A 9,940-nucleotide genomic window follows, 5' to 3' on the forward strand; every position below is an offset into this window, starting at 1 on the left:
AGTTAGATAATAACTGGGGCTTAATCTAAATGCATCCAATACTAGGTGAAAAAGGTCTAGACAAGCATTCGTTTTCTTTATTGTTTACAACTATCTTATTTTACTCGTTTGTTTGCTTTAAAGCTTAAAACTGAAAACACTAAAAATATTGTTCAATCTTGTTATTAATTAAAGCTATCTTTGATTTTGGCTAATCGTTAAATAGCCAACCAAACAAATTATCTCGTAATTCAATTTTCTAGATTTAACTTAGTTTAATTCATTAGTTACAATCTTAATTTTCACGTCTAAACTGTCCTTGGAACGATCTTGGATTTACCAACTTTATACTATTGCACGATCGGGTACACTGCCCGTTAGTGTGTAGTAAATCTTTAAACCGGTTTTTCCCATTATAAATAATAGACGCGATTTCACACATCAAGTTTTTGGCGCCGCTGCCGGGGACAGTTGTGTCGAAGATTAAGATTGCTATCTAATTGTTCTTAGTTTAGTTTTAGTTATAGATTATTATTTCTTTTCGTTATTCTCAAGTTGAATTGGTACGTTTAATTGGTTGTTAGTGGTGATTTCGCAGGTAACAGGTAGTGCATGCCACATACGCGTTCTTCTAATTCTCCGATTTTTCAACCATTTGCAGAACCCGAAAGAGAGTTATTCAGAGCGTTAAGTCACGAACAACAGTCTACAGTGGATTCATCTTTTTCTTCAAGTGCTAATATAATTAATTTGGGAAGTAGTTCTGAAACTGTGGTGCCCGATACACCACCTGAAATTAGAGAAGAAGAAGAATCTTATATTTCCTTAGATCTTTTCGAGACTGAAGATATGGCTGACCAAGAACAACCACCTCGTCCTCAGACTATGGCACAAAAGTTGAAGGCCACACGAGGGGGCCAAGGCAATTCGATTACTCAACCAGACATCACTCAGCCTTTTCAAATTACAGGGCCGATCCTGAATTTGATTTCTTCTGATTGCCGATTTTATGGCAAGGATACTGAGGATGCTAACGAGCATCTTCGTAATTTTAATGATGTTTGCAATTTGTTTAAGCTACATGAGGTTGCCGATACTTTAATCAAGATAAGGCTTTTCCCTTGGACTCTTAAGGGAGAAGCTAAGAGATGGTTAGATAAGCAACCAGAGGGCACGATTACCTCTTGGGAGACTTTGGAGGATAAGTTTTTGTCGAAGTTTTTCCCTGCATCTCGAGCTGCTAGACTTCAAGCAGAAATTTCACAATTTAGACAAAAGAGCAGTGAGACATTATTTGATGCTTGGGACCGTTTTGCTACTTTGTTACGCTCGTGTCCGCAACATGGGTTGAATGATTTACAAAAGGTTCAGATTTTCTACAAAGGTTGTGACATTCCAACTCGTTAGAGTATTGATCAAGCAGCAGGTGGTACGTTAATGGATAAGACCGAAGAAGAGGCGTTAGAGATAATTGAAAAGCAAGCTGCTTACTCTCACGAATGGCATCAAGATCATGAGTCATCCCATTCAGCTTCAGTTAAGAGAACCGAGACCACTGGTGCGTATGATGATTTTGGGTCTATCAGTGCTAAGTTGGATTCTTTTGGTAGAAATTTAGAGAAGATGAATAAGGATATTCATGGTATGAAGGTTGGTTGTGAGTATTGTGGGGGTTTACATGTAGCTAAAGATTGTGATGCGGGGTTAACGATAGGTCAAAAGGAAGAGATAGCGTACATCAGTCAGCAAAATAATAATCAGTTTCAAGGGCGCGCTCAGTTCAACCGCAATTTTAATAATCCCTACAATCCTCAAGGTCGTCAGGGAGGTAGTAACAGTAATTATCAGAATTCGCCGGGTGGAGGATTTCAGCAACAAGCTCCTGGGTATTTTCAAAAGCCCCAAGCTGAAGAGAAAAAGTCGAATCTTGAAGCTATGATCGAAAAGCTTGTGATATCTCAAACTCAGCTTGTTACTACTGTTACTCAGAATAATGAGAAGAATGATCAAATGTTCTGGAATCAACAAGCCGCGATTGATAATTTGGAACAACAGATTGGTCAACTTGCTAATCAGAGGAATGAGAGAAAACCGGGGGAGTTACCAAGTAACACGGATGCTAACCCGAAAAATGGGCACGTTAATGCTATCACCACCCGAAGTGGTATAGCATATGATCCACCAAAGAAACCTGCTGAGTATGATTTGCGAGTTCCATTGGTTAAAGATAGTGAACCGGTGGGGGATAAGGAGCCGGAACAGGTGATTGAGGAAGTTGAAAATATACTGGTAAAGGTTGCTGCTAAACCGGTAGCTAAGGAGTATCAACCACCGCTCCCATACCCGAGAAAACAGAGGTTAGAGAAGTTAGAGGCGGAAAAATCAAAGTTCATGGAGTTGATCAAGAAAGTGAATGTCAACTTACCTTTCATTGATGTTATTGCGGGGATTCCCAAGTATGCTCGGTTCATGAAGGATTTGCTTACCAACCGAAAGAAGATGGAAAGTGTTTCATCCGTGACGTTAAATGCAGCATGTACAGCGGTGGTGACAAACCAACTTCCTGAGAAGTTGGAAGATCCGGGTTGTTTTACTATTCCTTGTTTATTGGGGGATCTTGCTTGTATGCGGGCATTGGCGGATTTGGGTGCTAGTATTAATTTAATGCCCTACTCCATTTACCTTAAACTAGCACCTGGGGAACTTAGACCCACTCGTATGGCCATACAACTAGCGGACCACTCTATTAAATACCCTCGTGGGATTATAGAGAACATGCTAGTTAAGACCGGGACATTAGTTTTCCCCGCCGACTTTGTAGTTCTAGACATGGAAGTCGATGAGAGGATTCCACTCATTTTGGGAAGGCCATTTTTGAATACCGCTAGATGTCTAATTAATGTTTATGGCCAACAGTTGACCTTTAGAATAGGTGACCAAAAGGTGTCCTTTGCTATTGATAAGGCATTAAAATACCCCGGTTACCTAGATGACACTTGTTTTTTTTGCAAACCGTGGACACACATGTTGAGTTTTTGCAGGAGTTTCCAGAATTGCAGGGAACAGGGGAATGTGAAATAGCAAGTGATGAAGGGGATGTGTTAGATGAGGTGGATTTGATGACCACCCTAATGGCTGAAGGTTATGAGCCAACCGAAGAAGAGCATGAGAAGTTGGAGAGAGCAAATGCATACAGGAGCAAAACTTCAATTGAAGAGGCTCCTGAATTAGAGTTGAAACCACTCCCGGATAATTTGCAGTATGCTTTTCTTGGGGAGGAGTCTAAACTCCCGGTGATTATTGCTTCCGATCTTTTGGTAAGTCAAAATTCTAAACTTGTCTCCATGTTAAAAGCCCACAAACCGGCTATTGCATGGAAAATTCAGGATATTAAGGGTATTAGTCCCTCTTATTGTACACACAAAATCCTAATGGAAGATAACTTCAAACCGTGTGTGCAACGACAAAGGCGACTAAACCCACATATGCAGGAAGTGGTTAAAAAGGAGATTGTTAAACTCCTTGATGCAGGTCTTATTTATCCTATCTCTGACAGTCCTTGGGTGAGTCCGGTTCAATGTGTGCCCAAAAAGGGTGGCATGACCGTGATCACAAACGAAAAGAATGAATTAATTTCTACCAGGACTGTCACGGGATGGCGGGTGTGCATTGACTATCGAAAATTAAATGATGCCACCCGAAAGGACCATTTTCCCCTACCCTTCATCGATCAAACTGTAGTGACCCGAACTTTTCCATGTTTATATATATTAATTGAGATTGATATTTACATGATTAAATGTTTCCAACATGTTAAGCAATCAAATTTGTTAAGACTTGATTAATTGAAATTTGTTTCATATAGACAATTGACCACCCAAGTTGACCGGTGATTCACGAACGTTAAAACTTGTAAAAACTATATGATGACATATATATATGGATATATATATAGTTAACATGATACTATGTTAAGTAAACATATCATTAAGTATATTAACAATGAACTACATATGTAAAAACAAGACTACTAACTTAATGATTTTTAAACGAGACATATATGTAACGATTTTCGTTGTAAAGACATTTAATGTATATATATCATATTAAGAGATATTCATACATGATAATATCATGATAATATAATAATTTAAAATCTCATTTGATATTATAAACATTGGGTTAACAACATTCAACAAGATCGTTAACCTAAAGGTTTCAAAACAACATTTACATGTAACGACTAACGATGACTTAACGACTCAGTTAAAATGTATATACATGTAGTGTTTTAATATGTATTCATACACTTTTGAAAGACTTCAAGACACTTATCAAAATACTTCTACTTAACAAAAATGCTTACAATTACATTCTCGTTCAGTTTCATCAACAATTCTACTCGTATGCACCTGTATTCGTACTCGTACAATACATTGCTTTTAGATGTATGTAATATTGGTATATACACTCCAATGATCAGCTCTTAGCAGCCCATGTGAGTCACCTAACACATGTGGGAACCATTATTTGGCAACTAGCATGAAATATCTCATAAAATTACAAAAATATGAGTAATCATTCATGACTTATTTACATGAAAACAAAATTACATATCCTTTATATCTAATCCATACAACAACGACCAAAAACACTTACAAACACTTTCATTCTTCAATTTTATTCATCTAATTGATCTCTCTCAAGTTCTATCTTCAAGTTCTAAGTGTTCTTCATATATTCTACAAGTTCTTGTTACATAAAATCAAGAATACTTTCAAGCTTGCTAGCTCACTTCCAATCTTGTAAGGTGATCATCCAACCTCAAGAAATCTTTGTTTCTTACAGTAGGTTATCATTCTAATACAAGGTAATAATCATATTCAAACTTTGGTTCAATTTCTATAACTATAACAATCTTATTTCAAGTGATGATCTTACTTGAACTTGTTTTCGTGTCATGATTCTGCTTCAAGAACTTCGAGCCATCCAAGGATCCGTTGAAGCTAGATCCATTTTTCTCTTTTCCAGTAGGTTTATCCAAGGAACTTAAGGTAGTAATGATGTTCATAACATCATTCAATTCATACATATAAAGCTATCTTATTCGAAGGTTTAAACTTGTAATCACTAGAACATAGTTTAGTTAATTCTAAACTTGTTCGCAAACAAAAGTTAATCCTTCTAACTTGACTTTTAAAATCAACTAAACACATGTTCTATATCTATATGATATGCTAACTTAATGATTTAAAACCTGGAAACACGAAAAACACCGTAAAACCAGATTTACGCCGTCGTAGTAACACCGCGGGCTGTTTTGAGTTAGTTAATTAAAAACTATGATAAACTTTGATTTAAAAGTTGTTATTCTGAGAAAATGATTTTTATTATGAACATGAAACTATATCGAAAAATTATGGTTAAACTCAAAGTGGAAGTATGTTTTCTAAAATGGTCATCTAGACGTCGTTCTTTCGACTGAAATGACTACCTTTACAAAAACGACTTGTAACTTATTTTTCCGACTACAAACCTATACTTTTTCTGTTTAGATTCATAAAATAGAGTTCAATATGAAACCATAGCAATTTGATTCACTCAAAATGGATTTAAAATGAAGAAGTTATGGGTAAAACAAGATTGGATAATTTTTCTCATTTTAGCTACGTGAAAATTGGTAACAAATCTATTCCAACCATAACTTAATCAACTTGTATTGTATATTATGTAATCTTGAGATACCATAGACACGTATACAATATTTCGACCTATCATGTCGACACATCTATATATATTTCGGAACAACCATAGACACTCTATATGTGAATGTTGGAGTTAGCTATACAGGGTTGAGGTTGATTCCAAAATATATATAGTTTGAGTTGTGATCAATACTGAGATACGTATACACTGGGTCGTGGATTGATTCAAGATAATATTTATCGATTTATTTCTGTACATCTAACTGTGGACAACTAGTTGTAGGTTACTAACGAGGACAGCTGACTTAAAAAACTTAAAACATCAAAATATATTAAAAGTGTTGTAAATATATTTTGAACATACTTTGATATATATGTATATATTGTTATAGGTTCATGAATCAACCAGTGGCCAAGTCTTACTTCCCGACGAAGTAAAAATCTGTGAAAGTGAGTTATAGTCCCACTTTTAAAATCTAATATTTTTGGGATGAGAATACATGCAGGTTTTATAAATGATTTACAAAATAGACACAAGTACGTAAAACTACATTCTATGGTTGAATTATCGAAATCGAATATGCCCCTTTTTAATAAGTCTGGTAATCTAAGAATTAGGGAACAGACACCCTAATTGACGCGAATCCTAAAGATAGATCTATTGGGCCTAACAAACCCCATCCAAAGTACCGGATGCTTTAGTACTTCAAAATTTATATCATATCCGAAGGGTGTCCCGGAATGATGGGGATATTCTTATATATGCATCTTGTTAATGTCGGTTACCAGGTGTTCACCATATGAATGATTTTTATCTCTATGTATGGGATGTGTATTGAAATATGAAATCTTGTGGTCTATTATTATGATTTGATATATATAGGTTAAACCTATAACTCACCAACATTTTTGTTGACGTTTTAAGCATGTTTATTCTCAGGTGATTATTAACAGCATCCGCTGTCGCATACTTAAATAAGGACGAGATTTGGAGTCCATGCTTGTATGATATTGTGTAAAAACTGCATTCAAGAAACTTATTTTGTTGTAACATATTTGTATTGTAAACCATTATGTAATGGTCGTGTGTAAACAGGATATTTTAGATTATCATTATTTGATAATCTACGTAAAGCTTTTTAAACCTTTATTTATGAAATAAAGGTTATGGTTTGTTTTAAAAATGAATGCAGTCTTTGAAAAACGTCTCATATAGAGGTCAAAACCTCGCAACGAAATCAATTAATATGGAACGTTTTTAATCAATAAGAACGGGACATTTCACAAATGTTGGAGAGGTTGGCGGGAAAAAGTTTCTATTGTTTTCTTGATGGTTTTTCGGGATATTTCCAAATCCCTATTGCACCCGAAGACCAAGAGAAAACCACGTTCACGTGCCCGTATGGCACATTCTCTTATCGGCGTATGCCGTTCGGTTTATGTAACGCCCCTGCTACCTTTCAAAGGTGTATGGTGGCGATTTTCCATGATATGATCGAAGACTGCATGGAGGTGTTTATGGACGACCTTTCAGTCTAAGGAGACACCTTCGAGTCATGTCTTCTTAATCTTGAGCGTATGTTGATTCGGTGCGAAAAAGCCAGTCTTGTGCTCAACTGGGAGAAATGCCACTTTATGGTTCGTGAGGGCATCGTTCTCGGGCACAAGATTTCTAAAGTTGTAATTGAGGTAGATAAGGCGAAAATCAATGTTATCGCCGGGCTTAAAGCCCCTACCGATGTTAAAGGTGTTCGAAGTTTTCTTGGGCACGCCGGGTTTTACCGGCGGTTTATCAAGGATTTTTCCAAAATTGCCACGCCCTTAAATAAACTTCTTGAAAAGGACGCTCCGTTTGTTTTCTCGGAGGAGTGTCATAAAGCTTTCAATCTTCTTAAAGCAAAGCTCACTAATTCACCTATCCTTATTAGTCCGGATTGGTCTATGCCATTCGAACTTATGTGTGATGCTAGTGACTTTGCAATCGGATCCGTCTTGGGGCAACGTGTTGGTAAACATTTTCAGCCCATTTACTATGCTAGTAAGACATTGCAAGGGGCGCAATTAAATTATACCACCACCGAAAAGGAACTCCTAGCAATTGTTTTCTCTTTTGACAAATTTTGTGCGTATCTCATACTAGCAAAGACGGTCGTGTATACGGATCACTCGGCCCTTAAGCATTTGCTCTCTAAACCCGATGCTAAACCGAGATTGATACGTTGGGTATTGCTTTTGCAAGAATTCGATGTAGAAATTCGGGATAAAAAGGGTGCCGAGAATTTAGCGGCCGATCACCTTTCACGTCTTGAGAACCCCTCCCGTGAGGTTCTCGATGAGACTTCTATTCATGATGATTTCCCCGATGAATATCTCATGAAGGTGGAGGAGTGTGAAGACCCTTGGTTCGTTGATTTTGCGAATTATCTAGTTGGTGGATTCTTAGAGAAGGGTTGGTCACATCATAAACGTAAGAAGTTCTTTAGTGACCTTAAGTATTATTTTTGGGAGGACCCTTATCTCTTTAGGCGGTGTTTCGATGGAATGATCCGCCGGTGTGTTTCCGGAGAAGAATGCGAACGCATTCTTGTCCAATGTCATCATGGTCCGACAGGTGGGCATTATGGTCCCCAAGTTACGGGGCGGAAAGTCTTTGAGGCCGGGTTTTATTGGCCTACTATCTTCAAGGATGCCCACCGGATTTGTAAATCGTGCGATGCTTGTCAACGGGCGGGCCAAATCACCCAACGCGACGAGATGCCTCAAAATGTCATTCAAGTTTGTGAGGTTTTTGATATTTGGGGGATTAATTTCATGGGCCCGTTTCCGAAGTCGAATAATAAGCTCTACATTCTTGTTGCTATCGATTATGTTTCAAAATGGGTTGAAGCACAAGCTTTGCCCACCAATGATGCACGGGTCGTAGTTTCGTTCCTAAAGCAACTCTTTTCTCGGTTTGGTTCCCCGAAAGCTTTAATTAGTGATCGGGGAACTCACTTTTGTAATGCCCAACTCGAAAAGGTGTTGAAACGGTATGGGGTAACCCATAAAGTTTCGACATCCTACCATCCTCAAACGAATGGGCAAATCGAAAACACCAACCGAGCTTTAAAGAGGATTCTTGAGAAAACTATTGGTTCTAATCCTAAGGAGTGGTCGTTTAAGCTCGATGAAGCCTTATGGGCATTTAGAACGGCGTACAAAACGGGAACCGGAACCACTCCTTTTCGGTTACTTTATGGCAAAGCGTGTCATCTTCCGGTGGAGATTGAACACAAAGCTTATTGCGCTCTAAAAACGAGCAATCTTGATCTTAAGGAGGCGGGTCGCCTTCGGTTGAGTCAATTGAATGAGTTAGAAGAGCTAAGGCTCGATGCGTATGAGAACTCATTGATTAGTAAGGAAAGAACGAAGAAGTGGCACGATAGTCGCTTGAAGGATCCTAAAGAATTTAAGGAAGGGGATCGTGTGCTTCTTTTCAATTCGAGGTTTCGTTTGTTTCCCGGGAAGTTAAAATCTAAATGGTCGGGACCTTTTGTTGTTCGAAAGGTTTATTCTCATGGGGCGGTTGATTTGGTGAATTTGAAAGGGGAAGAGTTCAAGGTTAACCGTCATCGGTTAAAACACTATGTCGATAGACCGCAAGAGGTGGACGATGAGATTAAACTCATCTTTACCTCTAACAACGCGTAATAATCATGGTTAAAACCATTGTTGTAGAGTTTGTATATTTTTGTGTTTGTTTGACAATATGTGCAATATAATCATGCTTGGATTTTTGTTGGGGTTAGTTTGGTGGTTTTAGGTTGAGAAAATGGGATGTAAAGGTTTAGAAATACAAAATTCTGGTGTACCAGCATATGGAGCGCCGCTCCAGATCATGGCGCGCCGCGCCATTTTGAGGCCCCTGATGTACCAGATATTGAAAAAAGCTCGACATGATTTTTCAGTTAATCGGAGCGCCGCGCGACACTTTGCAGCGCCGCGCGGATACCCTGCGCGCCGCGCCATTTCCTGTCGACCAGCTGTTTTTTTTCTTTTAATTAAAATCAAACCCGAATTTTTACATCCACACAATTAGAAACGGGTTGGTAGCTGTATTTACCCTAATTCCTTTTATTCTTTTCATTCATAACATCTCTTTAACACTTACAAACACTTTGATTTTCAAAACCCTAAATCTCAAAACTTTGATTTCTTGTTTCAATTAACTTCAATCTTTCAAGAATGGCTCCCACCAAGGTCCGAATTTGTTTCTT

The 9,940-nt window shown here is 37.9% G+C and overlaps 1 non-coding gene across 1 annotated transcript; it reads right to left on the reverse strand.

The window, feature by feature from the left end:
* Nucleotides 1-1,221: 1,221 nt before the first annotated feature.
* LOC139903556 (small nucleolar RNA R71) lies at nt 1,222-1,328 on the reverse strand. The gene has a single exon (XR_011778369.1). It is a non-coding gene; the product is annotated as a small nucleolar RNA R71 (small nucleolar RNA).
* Nucleotides 1,329-9,940: the final 8,612 nt, after the last annotated feature.

Source organism: Rutidosis leptorrhynchoides, chromosome 3 (genome assembly GCF_046630445.1).
Source record: "Rutidosis leptorrhynchoides isolate AG116_Rl617_1_P2 chromosome 3, CSIRO_AGI_Rlap_v1, whole genome shotgun sequence".
In the NCBI taxonomy this organism is placed as follows: domain Eukaryota; kingdom Viridiplantae; phylum Streptophyta; class Magnoliopsida; order Asterales; family Asteraceae; genus Rutidosis; species Rutidosis leptorrhynchoides.